Here is a 23053-nt window from a genome sequence, read left to right as displayed (position 1 = left end):
TCAAATATCTGTAAAAAGCACTTCTAAAAATTTTTCTCAACAACTGTTTCAATTTCATACTCAATCTCAATCAATTTCTCAACACATTTATCAACTTTCAAATTTCAAATTCACTATCCAATGATCATCAAAATACTAGCAATCCATTTCATTCAAATTAAATAAAATAGTTCCATTCATATTTCATTAGAAACAAAACAATTTAGATACATTATTACAAAATTTACATTAAGAGAATTTCAAACTACAATATATATTATAACTTTATACAAATTTTATACAAACTGCTCAAGACCCATTTTTACATGTCCATACATTTATGTGCAATATATACATCAAAAGAAATATTTACAGTTAGGGTATAAATTATACCCGAAGACTTCAAGCTAAATGATCCTCAATCTTCAGCAGCTCAGTCTGCTGCTCCTCTAGTCTCTAAATCTGCGACAGCAATAAAAGCTGTCGCTAAGTACTAGGACTCAGTGGTGCACAACATACTAAAATAATCTTTATCCAAAACTTAAATCACATTTATTCAAAAATTTGGCTGAATATGAGAATTAAGTACAAATCATGCATTATGAGATTTTAAATGCAAACCAAGTTCATTTCAAAGTATCAAAACACATTTCATAAAACCCACAGTTAGATCATGCCATTCGAAACAAATAGAATCTCAATAGCCAGAGGCTAAAGAGAAATCACATCACAAGGCTAGCTAGCTCAAATATATGGATAACTATTCACATCCTCTTCTACTGGCACACCTCTACACTTCTCCAGAGAAGGAATCAAAATTCGAAACTAATTACCCCCACTAGTCATGCTAGTGAGGTGTTCAAATATATGGTCATGACACCGTGGTTTCAAAACTTATCTTAAAAATTTGCTAAACATTGTCATTTCAAATATACACAACTAACTTTCCACAATTTAAATCAAAACATCATAAAAATTGTCATAATTCACTGATTCAAATTATTCAAAACAATATGCAGAAATAATTTACAAAAGTTATACGTTGTGCACAAACCTCAAGCGAGTCGCCTCTTGGCCTCGACTCGGCTCCTCGGGTTCTTTCTCGGTATCCTTTCCAACTGAAACACACAATTTTACAATGTTTCAACACTAGAACTTAACATAAACCCAAAAAAAATTTAGCTTCACTTTTACCTAGCTCTAACGGGCTAAATTCGACGTTATCGAAATTTTTGTATTTTGGGTTACTATTCACTATACTATTCAAGTCAAATAGTTGACTTTCTAAGGCTTAATAGGTATGGGAACTCCAACTTCACCCAAATACCACATTTTGGTCACTAAACTTGTTGGTTTTGGTCATTTTCTCAAAACTTAGGTTTTTTAGGCAAAATTGCCAATTTTCAGTCTTGGTGTCCCTAATTGTACTATTTCATTGGTCAGTTTACTGTTGGAATTTGGAAAAACTTTCTTCATAGAAAATGTTCCCTATTGTCTCAACTTTATTCTCCTTTTTGAATCATCCCAATTGGAGTTTTGTAGCTCAAGTTATAAGCAAATTACATTTACTATTCATGCTGCAAAATTTTGGTTCTACAGATTTGTTGATCTAACTTCGTTCGGCAAATTGATCAAGTTAAGTCCATAATTTGGTCTAATTTTCTTCATATTAAATGTTATAATATGTCTTAGCTTTCCATCGGTTCAAGAATCGCCTAAATCGGAGTTTTCTATAGAGAGTTATAGCCATTGAAACTTTACTGTTCAAATGGCAAATCTGCAGTATGCAGATTTAGTGATGCAACTTGGCTCAGTAATTTGATTGGGTTAATGGCATAATTTGGGTTGGTGTTATTCATGAAAGTTTTAGGTCTATATCTCATCTAACCACTGGTAAAATTTTAGGTCATTTTGACCTGCCTAGCTCGAGTTATGACTAAATGAACAAATACTGTTCATTTGGTCAGTTTGTGCAGGGCAGTCTGTGATTTTTCAACTTCGGTCACTTTGTTCACTAGGTTTTAGTCAATTTTTGGGCAGGCTTCCTAAATGAAAATTGTGTCATTTAGTGCCTATTTTCATCCCCAATTGGTCCCATATCCATTGGATTTGTAAAATTTTATTTTTGGTCCCTCAAAGGGAATTTTATCCATTGGCTTTTAATTCAAACACTTCTAACACACCTCATTTGGTCATAAATGACCATTTTTCACTTCACATTAGGTCAAAGACACCATTTACAAATTTCTCCAAACTTTTGCCTCAAAACCCTAGGTCTCAAACCCTAACCACACTAATTCATTATAATTAACTAATTCAAAGCATATAAACACAATCTTTGAACTCATTCAAGCATTTTAACATGTTTAACTCAATCAAACTCATGCAAATCACTCTCCCCTCCCTGCTGGACGAATTTTAGTTTAGTCCCTCACACATTTTTTTATTTATTTTAAGTTTATTTCTATGCTCTTGATGCTATACATACACTAATTAAACTAAAAACTTGAAGTTTGCATTACTTACCTTGTTAGGTGTCTTTGAACTTTCACTTCCTCTCAATTTTCTTCAATTCTTTGATGACCAATCTTCCTCTCAAGTGATTAAATCAAGTTTTTGTGAAGCAAGTATGGGAGGATTTGGGGTTTGATGATGGTTTCAAAGCTTGAAGCAAGCTTTAATGGAGGTTTACAATGGTGAGGGAGAGAGAAACGTAAATGGTGAGGAAGATGAGGCTTTTTACTTTATTTTTTTTCCTTTTCTTTTCTTTTGTTTTTATCCTTATGGAAGACTCAAAAATCAATTTAATTAATTTATTGATTATATGACTTATGGCATCATGCATGATATCATGCATGATGTCATCTTCCTACACCTTTTTAACTTTTTTATTTTCTTTTTTTTTTTCTATTAGTTCTTTAATTTAATTCTCAATTCCAAAATTTTCTTTTCTCTGATTTTATTTGTCAGTTAGGTCAGGAGTCAGCTCTCGGGGTCAATTGACCAAATTGCCCTTCGCTGGTTCAACCCGGTTTGCAATTAATTCCATATTTCTTCCTGCTCCCTGACCTAATTATTTAACTGGCTTAACAGTTCTTTTTCGTGATTTTCTCTTTTCCACTGTGTTTATAAGGGTCCTAAGGACTGCAGCGTCACTTTTTACGGTTCAAAATTTGAGTTTAAAATGGCTTCGCAGTTGTTCCCGAGAAGGTCACCCATCGCTGTGACTCTCGGCTTGTTTAACTTCTTATGTTATGTTTTTCTTGTTTATACTTAACTAATTGGACATTACTAATTATTTGTGTTTATGGCTTCTCTAGTTGTCTTAAGTGTGGTTCTAATCCCCTTAACTATCTTGACTGACACCGGTCACCGGAACAGTAAAATATACCAGGCTATGCAAATAGGGGTGTTACAGAAACACTTTCCTTTGCCTCCATCAGCTTTAGTCTTCCCTTTCTATTTAGCTATTTTCTTGGAAGGACCAGGAATCTGAGGTTTTTTTTTTCTTATTACGTTTCTTCTTGTTGGACTTTCTAACAGAAGAAGATGCAATCAAAGCTACCTCTTTTCCTTTATTTCCTGATATATTCTTTTGGGCAATAACCAACATGTTGAGTAAACCAGCCAAGGTGCATTCCTGCTTAGTCATATGGAAATTTGTTACAAAATTCCCAAATGACTCAGGAAGGGACTGAAGGATCAAATCCGTCTATAGTTGGAAATCCATGTTAAAGTCAAGATGTTCCAACTGTTCAATTAGCCGAATCATCTTGTGGACATGATCCCCAACATTCTATCCCTCAGACATCCTCATGCGGAATAGCTGTCTAGATATCTCATACCTAGCATTCCTGTTATGCTCACCATACAACTCTTGTAGGTGAAGGAGGATCTCACTCGCACTCTGCATGTTCTCATGCTGCTTTTGTAACTCATTACTCATAGAAGCAAGCATGTAATACTTAGCTCTCATATCATGCCCCTTCCACTTATCCAAAGTTTCATGTTCCTCTTGAGTGGCCTCTAGAGGTAAGGGACCAGGAACATTTGAGTCTAGAATATATCCTATATGTTCAAGGTTCAGGACAAGTTTCAAATTTCTTAGCCAATCAAATAGATTAGGTCTTGTCAACCTATTTCGATCAAGTATGCTTGCAAGGATATTAGATACTGGTGGTTGTTTTGTGCTCATTATTATCAGAAAATTAACTATAGAAAATAACAAAATTAATTAGTAAATGTATCATGTAATTAACCAAAATGATTATGGTTTTTTAATCAAATTGGTCCTCTCACTAACTTAGCGAATCCTACACTTCCAAAGTAGAAAATGGAAATCCTAGTTAGGCGGATTTCTAGTGGGTGATTAAATTCTTATAATTCCATTGATCATCCTTAGGTACATCGATTACTGGAATTACAATAAACTATAAGTGAGCAACTCCTTGCCCATCACATCTCATGTAAGGTTCAATCCTTTACCTAGCCCCTAATGCTCAAAATCTCAGGTGCATCCATTATTGGCTTATCTTGCATTAGTTAAGTTGATCCCATTGAACCAGTAATTATGCAAATAATTTTAATGTCCTCAGGTGTCACACCCTACTCCCCCGTAAGATGTAACATGATCCCGTAGTACACCTAATGAATTACCGTACTTCGCCTATCGATAACCCATTAGATATACTACAAGGGATTTTAAAAACAATTTTTGTGAAATTAAATCATCGATTAAAATCTGGTGTTATAAATTTTTTTTTTTTTCAAAATTTCGGCAAAGTGCCGGCTGTATTTTGAGAAAACAGTTCTTCAATCCTGCAAAAGAAAATACTCCCAATATGTTTTCTTAAATACAACTCCAATAAACTTTATTTCAATTCACAATTCAATTCTCAATAAACAATCAATTCATTTTAAGACTAATCTCATCATGAAGAAATATTTTATTGATTATAAGACTCAAAATTTATATTACAAAACTATTCAAGTAAATGAAATCTCAAATTTACATTTACAATAATTTACATTTAATTACATACCAAAATATTTTACAAGAGTTTTTATACAACTGCCCAAATAATTTACATACATATTATTACATGCATACATCAAAACCTATGTACATGGGTATACCTATAATATACCTGGAGCTGATCTGAAAGTGTCTTCAAAGAAACTTACTCACTGCTCTATGCTGTTCTTACCTGCGACAGCATACAAAGCTATCGCTGAGTGGTGAACTCAATGGTGCACAACTATAATTTAAAACATAGTACAATATACATTGACAAAATTTACAGTAAATAATTTGAAAATCTAAATACTCATCAAATTGTAAAACTCAAAATATTCATTGCCAATAATGTGAATCATTTGAATAAAATGATTTCGATCATGAAATTCAATTTATCAAATCATAACTAACCATTTAGGTAATTCTAACAAAATCAATTATACATAAATCATAATTGAAATCACAATTCTTTACCATTCAAAAACATTATGTATCTCAAAAACCATGCTGTATCTCAAAAATCATTCTTTATCTCACTAACTATGCAAGACTAATCCGAAAGGGCCATATTCGATGTGATTCTAACTCCCTATGGTCGGGGAGGTCGAATCAGATTCTAACTCCCTATGGTTGGGGAGGTCGAATCATCGTGCACAGTACCATCACAATAATGAATCTTCCGCAAGGGCCATAACGATAAAATAAACTTAGATCTAACCTCAAATCGGAGGAAAATCTAAGCCTGTGCACGTACCATGGTAATCAAAACACAACTAACTCCATTGTCTTCTCAACAAATGAGAGAGACGGGTAATAACCTAGTCAAGCATCTATAGTGAGATATAAAACAATATCACAATCCTTTTTATGAGCATAAATCACAATATAATTCGATTCAAATTCAATTCCAATATCCAATAATTTTTACGCTCATCATAATTCAAATCATAAATTTGCATTTTTCCATGAAAATTACCATCACAATTCAAAATATGTTCTAGCATAATTTTCCAAAACATAATTTATTCAATCCATAACAATGCTTAATACTTGTGGAAATACCACTTCACAAAGCTAAATTCATACATACTATAACAATTTTCAATAATCATTGAATTAAATCCAATGCTTGTTAAACATAATACATAAGAAAAATATGTCATTTAATCATATGAAATATTCAAACAAAATTAGTTAAAAACTAGTTGTGCACAAACCTCTGATAACTGTCTCTTGGCTCTGACTCAGTGTTTCCTTCCCCTTCCCTGAGTCTTTGCTAATTGAGAAACACAATTTGAAGTGTTTCAGTACTCATTTAAACTGTCTCTAAGAATAAGGTTCAATAATTAATTTATCGAATTCTATTATTTCCTTAGTCAACCCTAATATGTCGACCCTCGATGCATTCTAGGTAAATTAGGTTTTAATGTTACTAATATGTCACATTCAATAGTCTTTTAGGGTTGGTACATGTTACCAAATTCATTTCCATGTATCTTGCATTTTCTTGCAATTTGCTGGATTCCGGGATACTAGTTTGACCTAGCCGGATGACCTAGTTCTCTCGGTTTTCGGGTTTCGGTCAAAACTAAAAACTTGTAGATCTATGTCTTATTGCACGTGGGGCAAAATTTCAGGTCATTCTGAGTTATGTAGACCAAGTTATGGTCATTTTACTATTACTGGTCAAATTGCACTAAAATTGGTCATTTTAGGTCAATTTTGGTTCGGCCAGTTTTTGGACTCGAACTTGTGCAAGCTGTTTGACTTGCTTATGGTCATTTCTGGGCTTTGGTGTCTTCATAAGACTTGTAGATATGGGTCTTAACTATTCATGTTCAAAATTTCAGGTCAATTGGACCTGTTTTGAGTGAGTTATGGTCTAAACACTAACTGCTGCCCAAATGGTCAATTTTCAGGCCTTATTTGCACTTAATCCGGATTTGGTCATTTTTCAAGCTACCTTCCAAACAGAATTTTGGCATGCTTCCTTCATGAATGTTGGCACATTTTGTGTCTAGTCTCACCTCTAATTGGTCTGATACCGATTGGAGCCACACACTTAATGTTATAGGCCTAAAACACAAACTGCCTTATTGCATTTCTTTCATACACATCAAGGATCACTCCTAACACTTACCAAACTCAATATTCAAGTCAATTCTGGTTGTATCATGACCTACACATAATTCACAACACATTATAGGTCATTTTGGCAGCTTACAATTACATTCAACATACACCATAAAGTGCATAATTTTTCAACTCAATTTACAACAATTCAATCACCTAACCATAACACTTTTTTCATGTCCAACTTCACACCATCATATATACACTCAAACTGCCCTAACATCCAACACAATTCAACATTAATATACCATAAACCAAGCATGAATTCCAGCATTCTTCAAGAGTTAACAACCTGCCACAATGGTACCTTTACATTCCATTAATTTCCAAGCTTCAAATTTCAATTCACATTTACATATACTAAGTATACATCACCCAAATAATTTCCTACACAATATACATTTAATCAATCATTTAATTCACCATTTACAAGCAAAAATAAACTGCCTTCAAAGTGTTTCCATGGCTGCCAAAAGTACACATCCCTATTCAACATCAAACCTCAAAAATTTCTCCATAAATCAAACACCCATAACATCCTTACAAACTTTAACAAAGCAACAATCAAAAACTCAAAACTTACCTATTGATGAGGCTTGTTAAATCTTCACTAAACTCCCTTGATTTTGGTATCTACTTCTTCCTTGTGAGGTGGGGATCAAGATTAGTGAAGGAACTTTGGTGTTTGGAGGTGAAATGGAGGAGATGATGAAGCTTGAATCAAGTGCGGCAATGGTGGATTTCTAAGCTTTCATTTCGGCTTGGATGAAAGAAATGAAGAAGATGATGTTTAGTGGAAGTACACCTGCCCATAAGATGTTAATTTAATTCCCATGGTGGTCCACTCACCTTAATTAAAGTATATTATATGTTTTAATTTATAATTACTCCATTTACCCTCCATTTACCCTCCATTTTTGCTATTTACATTAGGTACCACTAAATTAATTTTTCATGACATTTTCCAAGTGTAATATCATGTGTTTTTAATGAAAATTTAGGTCAAAAGACAACTCGCAATGTCAAATGACCACAATGCCCCTGTTTGGGTTGCATTCCCAATTTTTCGGTAATACCAGGTTTTGTCCGTTTTTTGATTTCTCACTTTTCTTTGTACTAATTATTTAATTTTTCTTTGATATTTATAATGATATTTATACTTCAATTGATATCTCTTTAAGTCCTAAAAATATTTTTCAGGGTTCCTCGCGGTCCAGGACTAGTCAACGGTCCACGCCGTGACTTCCTGGTGCGGTCACCCATTGCTAGGGTTCTCGGCTCGCTTAACTTGGTTACATTTCTTTGCTATTATTTTTCCTTTGTTTTTCTTGTATTTTCTTTTCTTGTATTTCATTATTTTATGTCTCCTCACTTATATCGAAGTGTAGTTCTAGGCATCCTAGCTGTCCGGACAACACTGGTCACTGGAACAGTAGAACGCACTACCGAACATAGGGGTGTTACATCAGGTACATCCAATATTGGCCACCAAACCATTTACATATTTACAACATCTCATGCTTAACAATTATTCTTAAGAAAATCTCTTAAATTAATTGCATCTTATGCAAGTATTTAAAATTTCTTAAAATAATTGCCTCAATGGAGGGCACATGTTATAATTACTTTAATTATACCATTTCCAACTTAATCATTTGTTTGGAAGATTTTGTGGTTGCCCTAATTACTATTAAGGTCTCACTTTGCATATTATCCAATTAGCATGCATATATCATATACTTGCATACATTCCCATACATCTCATGCATTCATGGATAATAAATATGGTATGATCATGGACTTTTTAAGAGATTCAATTCTGAGTAACCAAGAATTGAATCAGGGCATTCCTAGGAGCATTTCATTCATTCATATTATAAGAGTTGCTGAAGGAGTACATAATCAACACTTGATCTTGAATTCCTCCCACTAGTCCCACCAATGCTCTTGACCTCCTTGACCTTCTTACAATCCAATTACATAGTAATCCTTGGCATACCAAGTCAAATTTACAAGAACTAAATAAATGAAATTACAACCCAAAAATATTTTAACCTTTATAATACATGCCCAAAAATAAATTAATTAATTTATAACCCAAAGAAACATAAAAGAAATAAATCCAATCACATTGGTCTTTGATAGTCCATAATCATCCATCACGCATATCACTATTTAACAATTAAATAAAACATACATACTTAAATTAAATTGAATCTCTCATATTCAACTTAAAAATCCATATTTGAATATGATTCAAACAAATTTAAAAATTCAGATTCGAATCACATTCAAATAAATTTAAAAATTCAGATTCGAATCACATTCAAATAAATTTAAAAATTCAAATTTGAATCACATTCAAATAAATTTAAAAATTCATATTTGAATCACATTCAAACAAATTTAAAAATTCATATTTGAATCAAAATTTAATTGTATGATTAAGACTCCGAATTAAACACTTTAATTATTCATAGGCCTCATTATGGGCCTTGGAACCAAGCCCACAAACAAACCCAAATAGCCATGCGCATGGTTGAATGGATCAAACCATGTGCACCATGGTGTTCTTCATTAAGCCGCCACCTTTGTTGGTCCAACCAGCAATGAAACTATCATCTCATGACCAAATCACACAATTAAATAATATAATCAACAATCTAAATGGAAAATATAGTGGCTCTGATACCAATTGAAGGAGCAAAAGCATGAAAACCATAAGTTTAGATCAATGAATTCAAAAATTTTTCATCTAGGGTCACATGCATCATGCAAGATTCATTTTTATCTATTTGATTTCAATGATAAACAGCATATTAAAACTCTTTTAATATATTTTTGGATCTACATTTGCCATTTAAGATTTTAGAATTCACAGATTAATTCATTAGAACCCTAGATTAGATCAAGAACAAGTGTACTAACTTTTTTTGATGCATTGCAATATGTTTGGCACCTTCGGGATGCGCCTAGGACACCAGATGTTGTCCCTCTAGCTTGTCCACACCAAGATCACCAATGGCAGCCCCTTGAACAGCTTTTAAAGCTTTTACAATCAATTAGAAAATCAAGTTTTGCCTTTTAAGAGATTACAAATGTAAACAGGACACTAGAAACAATTTATAGTATTTGTAATTCAAGAGATTATTGAGAAATCTCTTTAAATTGAAGAGAGATGAAGAAGATGAGAAGAAGAACACTCCAAGGGCAGCAACACCAAGAAAATATAGCAGCTTATATTTTTGTTCTTTCATCTTTACACTTATATAGCTAGGTCACCACTTAAAACCCTTGCCACATGTCACCTTCTGATTGACTCTTAGTTTAATTGACCCAATCACATTGTGCCAAGTGTCAAACTAAGATTTAATCTGTCTTTTATCATCTTACATGATTAAAAGACATATGGCAAGCTTATGTGTAGTGCCATGTGTCACCATCTCATGGTGCCACATGTCACCCTGTGAAATGACCAAAATACCGCTATGTCTTAATTTTGAGTTCTCAACCCAAAATAATTATTTCTCTTCTTCTAATCAATTTATATCAAATACAAATTAATTAATTAATCTCTATTAATTAATTTCTCATTAATTAAATTCATATTTAAACACTTTAAATACAAATTTAACTTATACTATACATCCAATAACCTAGATTTGGTTTCAAGCCATGCTAGGAACTTTCCAATCTAATTAAAAACTAAACCTATTTAATTAATCAATTAAATTCTTTAATTAATTAATTAAATGATATTTAATTTGGTGATTACTTGTGTATGTGTGTGACTTACTAGGCTCATCACTAATTGGCAATGAGACATGATATCAACTCTTAATATAATCAGAACTCTTTCTTACCATAAATGATTTCTCTAAATCATTTTATGCAGCTCATAGACTATGGTTAACACCTAGCATAGCATGCCATAGCCACCTAATCAGTAATAAGGTTTACCTTAAATGAACCTATAATCATATGTTACCATGCACTAGAATCTCTCCATTACAAAATCCCAATTAGAGCTGGAGTCATGGTTTATGTCAAACCCCATTTTCTATGAATATTATGTTCTCTTTTAATTCCAGTTCTTGATTAAAAAAATTTCTCATAAGAAATTCTTTTCTAATTAAATCTATATGTCTTGGCCAGGAACTTGAAACATCATGAACAATTAAATGAATACAGGATTTTATCCCTATTTACTTAGGGTAACAGATTCCATCTTGATTAACACCTTCCTCCATATATAACTAGTAGGAGCCAATACATGCCCATATACCCATACACAGTACAAGTATGAAAGCAGTATCAAACTCAAACCACCTAAATATATATATGATAACTGTGCTATCTCAGGTCTAAAGATTACATGCACTAATATGATTTATGACAATGCATTGACAAGAGTAAACTCTATGTGCTTATCATAAATGTCACTGGTTCAACCTACTTATCATATATAAGTGCCTATCATGTTTGTTATATGGCATGAGACTCACCATTCCATCTTATTTACATCTCATATAAATAACTAGAGAGCAAACATGATTACAATCTTTCTGGATAAGTCATGTTCTTATTGTGAAGTATGCTCGATTGTGAACCAATTTATGATACTTTGTGCTAGGGATACTGTCACTCATATTCTTAACAACTTAAGAATAGAATTTCTAACAAAATATCAATGGACCTTTTCTATTACACATAAATAAATTATATAAACGAAAAAGTAAAAATGCCTTTTATTAATAAAAGATATACAAAATACATACTAAATGATATGCTCTAGGGCATACTACTAACAAAAAACCCACAATACGGCTTGGCATGGAAAAACCAGTACTCATCGTCCTTTCGATGAGTGAGCCTATGCAACTCAGTAAAAACCTTTGCTATAGGCTCAAGCTTTTTGGCTTGGTATAAGCCTCTAAAAACCACCTCAATCCACCATGAGTTTAGATGCACCTTGGGCTACACATACATGGTGGAATTTCAGAACGGCTTTAAAGAAGTCGTCCAGGGGAAACCGAAGCCCGGCTTTTAATTATTCTTCATACACCATGATCACATTATTTTCGTCAAAGAAATGATCAGCTCGGAGATCGGCATGACATCTGATAAGCTCGAAGGAGTCAGTCCGAAGGTTGTACTCTTGACTGATGGACCGCAGATCGATTTCCTGGAGGACCGATGGTAACTCATCTAACGGAAGATTTTCTTTCCCTGAAGAAGATGCCTGTTTTGATTGGCCCGCCCGACCGTGGGCTGAGGCAGAGGTTGTAGTAGGTTTAGGTCGCTCACTCGGCCTGACCACCTCAACTTTGTCTGATGTCCACGAGATATGAACGGAGGGAGGACTAGCAGCACTCTGACCGTCGGTACTGCTCATTTTCAGAAAACAAAAAGAAATCAATCGAGAAAAGATCGGAACCCTTACTGGAGTATAAATCGGTGCCTGAAAAATTTAGAAAATGAGAAAAAATGCTGAGATTGCTAAGGGAAGGTCTGAAAATGACATAAGGAAACAAATGACTCACCCCTCCCCTATTTATACCCATTGAGCATTAAATGCTCACAAAGTCCCAAGCAATGCATCGGTTAGTGGAACTAAGCTTCCACCTTGACACGTCACAAGAAGGTTATAGAAACATAATAAAAATTAGATAAATGAGTTCGGTTAACTAAGGTCATCAGATTGAACCCACATATCGGCAAATGGCGATTCGTCTAGGTATCAGATCGGATACACATATCAGAGATCGGAAAAATAACAAAACAAAAACAATCAAAGTGAAATTTTCATTTCATTTTCAAAAGATCAGATTACATCATTTGGGCGATCTCAAAAGATCGAATTACATCATTTGGACGATCTCTCAAAATTAGCACTACATTCTACCTAGCTTGAGACTAGTCCAAGGCCTGAAATGTAGACCTATGTCAAAGCCTAGTCTTGTGGCTAAATCAAAAGATGTGTTTGATTAGAAAGCTAGCAAAAAATGTTGGATAGATGTGCAGCTCAAATAGGGTGACTATGACTCTCATGATATTGAGCAGAGTCATCGCCGATGTCATTAACCATAACCGAGCAGCAATCGGGATGTCCGATGTGGTTGGGAGCCAAATGAACTTTAAGAGGCGGTCATCGACATCAAGATTGAAATTACCAATCCTTTTGTCCGTGATCGGTCTATCGATTGTACTGATAGATCGATTCGAGATCGGTGCGACCGTCACTTTCGATCTTGATCCGTAAATTAGTCTAGTTCCCTCACTATCATTAATGACGTTCTCATAGCTCTCCGATCGCTAGGGTCATGAATTTTCAAGCAAGGGACAAAGGAAGCAGTCGAAAAAAGATCAAAATGGCCATCATGGTTAGAATTATCACTAGAAAAGCTAGAATTGGGAAAGGGGTGCATTGAAAATAAACTAAAAAAGGAAAAGTGAGGTGTGAAGATGATTCCCCATTGCTGCGTAAATATAGGGCCTTGGCATTTATTGCATACAGAACCCGAAGCGGATGCATCGATAACTGGAGAATTTATTGCTTTGACCAATGCAAAGCTAGATAGAGGGAAAGGTCAAGAATAAGAGAGATCGAGAAATAAGAAGGGACCCAATGTGTCACACCCTACCCCTCTGTAAGGCATAACATGATCCCGTAGTATACTAAATGAATTACCAAACTTTGCCTACTAATAACCCATTAAATACACTACAAGGGATTTTAAACCTTTTCTTATTTCTTTTTACAGTGGTGAGCGCATTTGACAGGTTTTAAAAATTTTTTTTTTTTTACTGAAGTGAAACCAAATAACAAATCTGAGTATCAGTAATTTCTATAAAAATTTTGGCAAAGTGTCATCTGTATTTTGAATAAAACAGTTCTTCAAAAACCTGTAAAAAGTACTTCCAATATATATTTCTTCAATCCCAAATTCCAATAAATTTGTTCAACACAATAAATTTCTCAACATTATCAACTCAGTTCAACAATCAATTTTCCAGTGTTTCCAAAAGCTGAGATAAAAGAAGTCTGTCACAATATTTTTACAAGCCAAAATAATTTACAATTTTAGTTTACAACTGCTCAAGACCAAGTACAATATATACATACAATGAACATACATTATAACAAAGATTACAAAAAATATGGTATACTCAATATACCCGACGAAATCTCAAAATATAGCATAAGCAGCCTACTCTGCTGCTCTGTCCGTCTGTCTACCTGCGACAGCAATGAAAAAGCTATCGCTAAGTAAAATTTACTCAGTGGTGCACAATAACAATTTAAAATGTGGTATATAAAACTTTTATTGACAATTTACAATTCAAACAATTCACAATTTTTCAAAGCTCACATAACACAAATTTGATCAAACAATTGAATAACACAGTGTTTCCAATCAATAACACAACTTAGGTCATGACACAACTTTTCCGAACATGCCGTGTTGTACACCACGATAAGACATACTCACCCCAATAATCTAAATCAATGAGAGAGGTAGCTAGCTAGATAATGAGTGCTCATCTATACTCACCTCAGGCTGACAAGTCAAAGAGGGAGGAATATAGTCATACTCACCCCATAAATGTAGGAGAAACATAGTAATATTGTCATGCCATGTATGAAACAAAACAATTCCAAAGCAAAATATTTAATATTTCATACAAACCACAAATCACATTTTATCTCAAAATTTCCATTTGCAAAGTAGGCAACACAATAATTTCCAAATAATATTTCCAAAGCCAAAACAATAAAAAAAACTATTCATAACTTATTTTTCTAAATAAATTTTATAGTAAAAGCAGTGAATATAAAAAGTATTGTGCACAGACCTCGGATGAGTCGCCTCTTGGCCTTGACTCAATGTTCCTTATGCTCTTCAATAGCCTTTTCAACTGAAACACACAATTTAAAGTGTTTCAGTACTCATTTAAATTGTTTCTAATCATAAGGTTCTATAATTAAATTTTTTTTTAATTCTATTATTTTCCTTAGTCAACCTATAATGTTGACCTTTGATGCACTCTAGGTGAATTAGGTTTAATGTTACCAATATGTCACATTTTGCATTTCAATATGCTAACAATATAGTGCAATTTACCATTTTTACAAGTTGGCATTCATTGCCAAATTATTTCAAGCATTATTGTATGTAAATGTCAAGTTCTCAATTTTTGTGTGTTAGATTGATCTAGCTTAAAGTCCTATTTTTCTTGGTTTTTAGCTTTTGGTCAAAGAAGAAAAATTGTAGCTCTTTGTCTTATTGCACTCGGGGAAAAATTTCAGATCATTCTGAGTTGTATAGACCAAGATATGGTCAATTTACTAAAGCTGGACAGATTGCACCTTTAGTGCAAAATTTGGTAAATTTTAGGTCACTTTTAGTTCTGGCAGTTTTAGTACCCGAACTTGTGCAAGCTATTTGACCTGCTTATGGTCATTTCTGGGTTTTGGTGTCTTCATAAGAGTTGTAGCTCTATGTCTAATCTATTCATGGTAAAAATTTCAGGTCATTTGGACCTGTTTTGAGTGAGTTATGGCCAAAAGACTAACTGCTGCCCAAATGGTCAATTTTCAGGCTTTCAAGTCACTAATCTGGATTTGGTCATTTTTCAAGTCATTTTCTGGATAGAATTTAGGTAGGCTTTCTTCATGAAAGTTGGCACATTTTGTACCTAGTTTCACCTCCAATTGGCATCATACCAATTGGAGCCACACACTTAGGGTTATAGGCCCATTTTCACACTGCCCTCTACATGCCTTTCAAACACCAAACCAAACACATGTTTACCAATTACATCTTCACTTCCCCACAGCATTCTGCATTTGGCACTAACCAAAACCATTGACTTCTTTACATTATAAGTCAACTTGGACAAAACATAACCACTTCAAAATGCACCAAATGCAATCACAATTCACAAAGTCCAAATCCAACAATGTACACACATAAACATTCCTAATTATTACATATAATTTCACTAATAAATTACATACATACTTAGCAACTCTAAAATCAAATTATATCAAATAATCTTCATGAATTCAACCATTCCTCATGACTTTCTCAAGGCTATTGAAATACTCCAACTTACCAAAGTTTCCCATACTTTTTTCAATTTCAAGATCAATTGCTCAATCACCACATACACTTAATACACATTGGCTACAACATCTTATAAAATTAATCAACATATTTTCCCTTCATTTACATGTAAACAACAAAGTTAAACATTTTAACTTTCATGGCTGCCAAAATAGTACATCACCAATAATTCATCAAACCTCAAAACTTCTTCCATAAATCAAACAACCACAATCTTAGTTACACTTTTAATGAAACAAGAATTGAAAACACCCACTTACCTCCTTTCAAGCTTCTTTAAAACTCACCAAAACTTATCTTTCTTGCTCCCTTATTGCTGCCCAAGGTGTGTAGGCAAAGATTAATGAAGGAACTTAAGTTTTTTATGGCTGTCGCAAGGTGTTTTGCGGTCGCCTGGATGAACACTCACCGAAGTGGGAAAGAGTGAGAAGTCGCCACTTTAATTTTGAGGGAAATTAAAGGAAACCATTTACACACAATACAAAAGGATAAATTAAAAGAAACCACTTTGAAAATAGAGATTCTAGGTTCGGGGTCCATATATGGGCGGGGAAGGTGTTAGGCACCCCACCTCGTCCCTCTATGAGGGTAAACAGATTTAATATTATGCTCCTTACAAATTAAAATCGGAAGTTAGGGGGGGAGTTAGAATGATGATGTTAATCCCTTTGATAGAAGGGAATATTTGATTTTTCACTATTTCAGGTTGCCCAGATACATAAGTACATGAGATGACCCTTAGAGAGTTGGTGTTACGTAGCAGTTTTAGTTTAGAGAGTTACTTTGCATGTTGTGTTATTTTAGTTGGGATTTGAGAGAATCTGTGTAAAAACCTCTCCCGATCTCTAGGGGTAGTCTATTTAAAGTTTGAGTGAGGAATCTCGGATAAGAACTCTCCTCCGATCTTCCTACATTTATTAAAATTTTGATTGAGAATCGGATAAGAACTCTCCTCCGATCTCTTTTAATATTTATTAAAATTTTGATTGAGAATTGGATAAGAATTCTCCTCCAATCTCTTTAAATATTTATTAAAATTTTTTATTGAGAATCGGATAAGAACTCTCCTCCGATCTCTTTTAATATTTATTAAAAATTTTAATTGAGAATCGGATAAGAACTCTCCTCCGATCTCTTTTAAAATTTATTAAAATTTTTTATTGAGAATCGGATAAGAACTCTCCTCCGATCTCTCGTTTTTCATTTAAATGAGGATCAGGTAAGAGCACTCCCCTCGACCTCTTGAGATTTAATTGCGATCATATGTCATAAAGACCTAAGACTAAGGGTTTTGACATCCGAAGATGCTGAGAGCCCGAACAAGGCTTCTCTTAATCCGTTGGTACCTTATAACTAGGTAGGGGATACAGACTAAATTTTTACCGATCTCCTATGTGATCACCTTACCAATACCTTTTGCCAGGCAATATTCGATCTCTTCTGTTTTCTAGTCTGGGATCTGATCTTACCTCGATCCTCCACTATACCAAGTTATCTTCTAAGCTAGTCTAGTGGTTCGATTTCATAATTTTCCTCTAATTTATTATCCAAACTTTTATTATTTTGAAGAAACTCTCGTGTTAAGATACAGCTACCAACATTTTATCAAACTATCTATATGTTACTCGGGACCAGAACACCTATATTTGAAGGTAATAAAGGCTAAAAAAAAAGTAAATAACATGAACTGATGAACAAAAGGTAAACTCAAGAGAATAACCACCTTCGTGGGGTTTTAAACTTAACATAAGCTTGACGAAAATTATGAGCATGAAAACAAAGAAAATAAATACAAAAAAAAATGAGAACTGAGTAAAACAACGGTCTAAACACTCACCTGTAGGGAGTTGAATCTATTGAACTAACTATGGAGTCACAAATATAGTAGAGCTGCGTGCTAATAGTCTGGGGACTAATGCTTGCCTTGAAATGAAGAGTACCAAGTTGGAATGCAGTCGAGCTGAAATGACAATAACCGGGTTTGAATGAGACTGAGCTTGGAAAATAAAAGTGGATATAAAGATAATGAAGACAGAACTGAAACTAAGAGAGGGTATCGCAGAGTAATAAACAAACTGAGAATAAAGAATTTCAGTGTCCAACACTCCTTCAAAGAAAGTACTTTAGAAAACAGGTTTTTAAAAGTTTTTCTATTTTGAAAGCTTAAAAATAGCAGAGTAGCAAAATTGAATCAATTTTCAGAGCTTTTCCACCATAATCACCACTCTTTTCTTTGTCTGTCCGTCCTTTTTTCAACAGTATTGCATCAGGTATTTATAGGGAATGGGTGCTCCTAATGAAGGGTCAGGATTTCCTTTGAGGGAGATGGAAGATTTAAATTTTAAAGGATATGATCTGATGTCTAAGAATTGAAGAGAATCAGAGTGGACAGCTGAGATCCTATTCAGAATATTTATCTTTTCTCTTTTCTAATCCAACGGTTCAAAATCTTCATATCAAGGGAGATCTGAGGGTCGGGAATAAAAGACGTCAGTTTTTTCGTCTTCTCTTTGATCCAAGGGCTCCGGACTTGTCCTTGCAAGTAAGATCAACGATGGAGATCGAGATGTACAGGACTGTCATGACACGTCTTGGCACCTATCAGTAATGTGGGCGATTCTACAAATGAGGCGCGCGGTGGAGATTTGATATCGTCTGCAACACTTTAACTACCTCGGCTCTAATTATGATGACAATTATTGGAAGTTGTCTTATTCTCTCTTTGCTTTCCGATCTCCCATCCCTTCCGATCTTTCTAATACGATCCTTTTCTGATCTCTCATGTCGGGCCCCTCTCCCAATCTCTCCCATTCCAGAATCATCTCTTCTATCCAGGCTTCGCAAAGGTTCTGGGAGCTTCCATCTGCCTCCAGGAGGATCGAAACAAGCTGACCCAAGGCAACATCGACGATCTCTTGACCCAGACGATGAGCTTGAGCATGGAGAGCTTAGTGAACCAGCATATCATCAGGGAAAAGGCTCATCATTTGAGGCAGGAGATCCAAAAGGTGGGTCAAGAAGCGGCTTCTGCCCAAGCCCAACTTTCATTCGCCCGGGAATATATACCTGAAATTGAGGGGCAATTGAAATTCTATGAGGATAAATTGGCTGAGCAGGCTCATGCTCTTGAAGAAGCTCAGGCGCTCCGAGCTGCTGATGTCGCTCACCTCACTGAAGAACTTAGAGCAAAAGAAGAAGAGGTAGTGACGAGGGAGGCCAGTGCTTATGTGAACGCCCATGGGGACCTTTTGGTCGAGCTCAAGAAGCGTTATCCCGAGGAGGACTTTTCCTGGATGGTGGACCTGGCTCCCCAAGACGAAGAGGAGAGCGAGGAGGAAGCTGAGGGAGATAGAGAGGGAGAGTGAAATGTAGAACAGGCTAGGGGTGATCCTCCAGCCGAATGACTTGCATTTTATTTTGAAATGAAATAAAATTCTCTCTTTTGTTCAATGACTGGATGAGATCAGAAAGTATCTAAATTGTACAAGAGCCTAACTTTCTGAACCAATTAGAACATCAAACTTAAAAGTGATTATTAATCTAAGTATAAGAGGTCGGAAAAACATTGTAAGCATGAGATCGGTTGAGAACAAACACCAAACGGGACGTAAGATTATTAAAATTGGAAACTTAATTTGAACACTTAAGATCGGAAGCAATATTAAGCCGGATAAAAACCTGAACTTTATTAAACAATTATCCGCAATATTTATAAAAGGGAGATCGAAAATAAGATTGGATGGCACGAAGACCTAATGTTGGTTTAATTTCGTTTGACAAGAGATCGAAAATGTGATTGACTGGCCAGGAGACTTGATAATTGGTTTGTGAGATCGGTAAGGATTTGAACGATATGGAGACTTGGTATTGGTTCAATTTATTTGAAGAGAGAACAGAAATGTGATTGACTGACAAGGAAACTTGGTGTCGGTTTGATCCCTATAAAGAGAGATCGGAAATGAATTGAACGACATGGTGACTTGGTGCTGGGGATCGATTTCAAAGTCTATTGATTTCGGGGATCGGCCAAAATATGGTGTCGACAGCTGCCCCTCTTTACATAATTTCTATTGAAGGGAAAATTTTTCCCGTGTAGGAATTATGTAAAGATTCAGACCTATATTTTGGGCGATTGGGTATTAAAACTTTAGAACTCAAAATTAAAGTTAGGAAACTAAAACCAACTTAGGTCAAAGACCCAGGGGCTGGTAATAGGAATTTAAATGCTGAAAATTAAAATCAACTTAGATAAAGGAACCAGAGGTTGATAACATAAATTTAAATGCGAAAAATTAAAATAAACTTGGATCAAGGAACAAGAGGTTGATGACAGGAATTTAAATGCTGAAAAATTAAAATCAACTTAGATCAAGGAACCAGAGGTTGATAACATAAATTTAAATGCGAAAAATTAAAATCAACTTGGATCAAGGAACCAGAGGTTGATGACAGGAATTTAAATGCTGAAAAATTAAAATCAACTTAGATCAAGGAACCAGAGGTTGATAACAGGAATTTAAATGCTGAAAAATTAAAATCAACTTAGATCAAGGAACTAGAGGTTGATAACAGGAATTTAAATGCGAAAATTAAAATCAACTTAGATCAAGGAACCAGAAGTTGATAACAGAAATTTAAATGCTAAAAATTAAAATCAACTTAGATCAAGGAACCAGAGGTTGATAGCAGAATTTAAATACGGGAAATTAAAATTAACTTACAAAGCAAGCCTAACCCGACACGAGAAGTTCTTCCGCGACGAAGTGTACTTAACAGGATCCCAAAGATAAACGATTAATGGAAGACGAATTGCAAGACTTAACCCATCATTTTCCAGGATTCTCTTTCTGTTCTTTGACTTCCTTATTTTGCGAAAAGCGCCCTTGCGGGTTTTCACTTTCCCTTTTGCCCATCTGACTAAAAGCGCCCTTCCAGGTTTTCACCTCTAGTTTTTTTTTTTTATCCATTCCCTGCAAATCTCATAGCAATGTAAACGAGGTTATCAATATTCAAATCCTAATCTTATGACAAAATTCTAACAGATTAATGGCGCATAAGATAAAGAGGTTGAAAAGAGACAGTATTAGAGTGTGAGTATACGAGAAAAATAAAGGAAAAAAAGATAAATGCAAAGAAAATATATCAAAATGAAAGGAAGACTTTATTATGGCTTGAGAGATAAAGGTACAACTTCAGAGAAAAAGGGTACAAGGATAGACCTCACAGATTCCTTATAGTTAGCTTTGAAGTCTCCTAACTGCCATTACTTTAAATACCCTGGTAATAAAGATTCATGCAGTGATGGTTTATTTCCATCCTTGGTTCCATGTCCCCTTCCTTATTTCTCCATTTTCTGGTTCTAAGGGCGCCCTTTCGGGTTTTGGCCTTCTTCCGCACATTTTGTTAGGGGCGTCCTTTCGGATTTTCACCCTTTTTTTTTTTTATACATAATACCTTTTGACAATGTCGACATTCACGGGTCTTGGGAATTCTTCACCATCCATATGGGTTAAGATCAGGGCCCTGCCAGAAAACGCCTTTTTAACCACGTAAGATCCCTCATAGGTTGGCGACCATTAACCTCGGAGATCATTTTTATTCGGGAGCATCTTTTTCAAGGTGAGATCACCTGGTTGAAATTCGCGTGGGTGAATGCCTTTATTAAATGCCCTAGCCATTCTTCTCTGATATAACTGCCCATGACATGCTGCCGTTAGCCTTTTCTCGTCTAGCAAATTCAATTGGTCCAACTTTGATTGGATCCACTCCAACTCATCAATCCGTGATTCCTTCAGAATCCTTAGGGAAGGAATTTCAACTTCAATAGGTAGTATAGCTTCCATCCCGTAAACCAGTCAGTATGGGGTTGCCCCAATTGATGTTCTTACAGAAGTCCGGTATGCGTGAAGGGTGTAGGGAAGCATATCATGCCAATCTCTATAGGTGACTGTCATTTTCCGGATTATTCTCTTAAGATTTTTGTTTGCGGCTTCCACTACTCCATTCATCTAGGGATGGTATGGTGAGGAATTGAGATGTCGAATCCTGTATTGATCACATAAACTTTGGACCTTTGGGCCATTCAAATTCTTGGCGTTGTCAGTGACGATCTCGCTGGGGAGGCCGTGTCGGCAGATGATATTATTTCTGAGGAATTTGAGGAATGTGTTCTGCATGATATGGGTGTATGACATTGCTTCGACCCTTTTGGAAAAGTAGTCAATAGCTACTAGGATAAATCTATGCCCATTGGATGCCTTAGGGTTGATGGGACCAATCACATCGATGCCCCACATTGCAAAAGGCCATGGTGAGACAAGGTTGAACAATTGGTGAGGCGGGACATTTATCGTATCTGCATAGATTTGACATTTATGACACTTTCGAAAGTACTCAATGCAATCCTTCTCCATAGTAGTCCAGAAGTATCTCCGTCTCATGATTTGCTTAGCCATCATATGCCCATTAGCATGAGTCGCACAATTCCCCTCATGAGTCTCGAAAAGGATCCTCTTTACTTCTTTTGCATCTACGCATCTTAACAATTCGCCGTTGGAGTTCCTTTTGTATAAAACTTTGCCACTGGGGAAGTATCCCAAAGCTAATCTCCATATCATTCTTCTTTCATTACTGCTTGCCCCTGGAGGGAATTCTCTAGTTTTGACGTAGACCTGGATGTCATGATACCAAGGTTTACCATCAGTTTATTCCTCGATCATGAAGTAGTACGCGGGTCACTCCTTGCTTTGATCCTTAATACCTGAGTCGTCTGCCCTTCTTCCATTTGAGCCAT

This window comes from Hevea brasiliensis, chromosome 2 (genome assembly GCF_030052815.1).
Source record: "Hevea brasiliensis isolate MT/VB/25A 57/8 chromosome 2, ASM3005281v1, whole genome shotgun sequence".
Classification (NCBI taxonomy): Eukaryota; Viridiplantae; Streptophyta; class Magnoliopsida; order Malpighiales; family Euphorbiaceae; genus Hevea; species Hevea brasiliensis.
The sequence above is the reverse complement of the archived record's forward strand: the minus strand, read 5'-3'. Positions refer to the sequence as shown.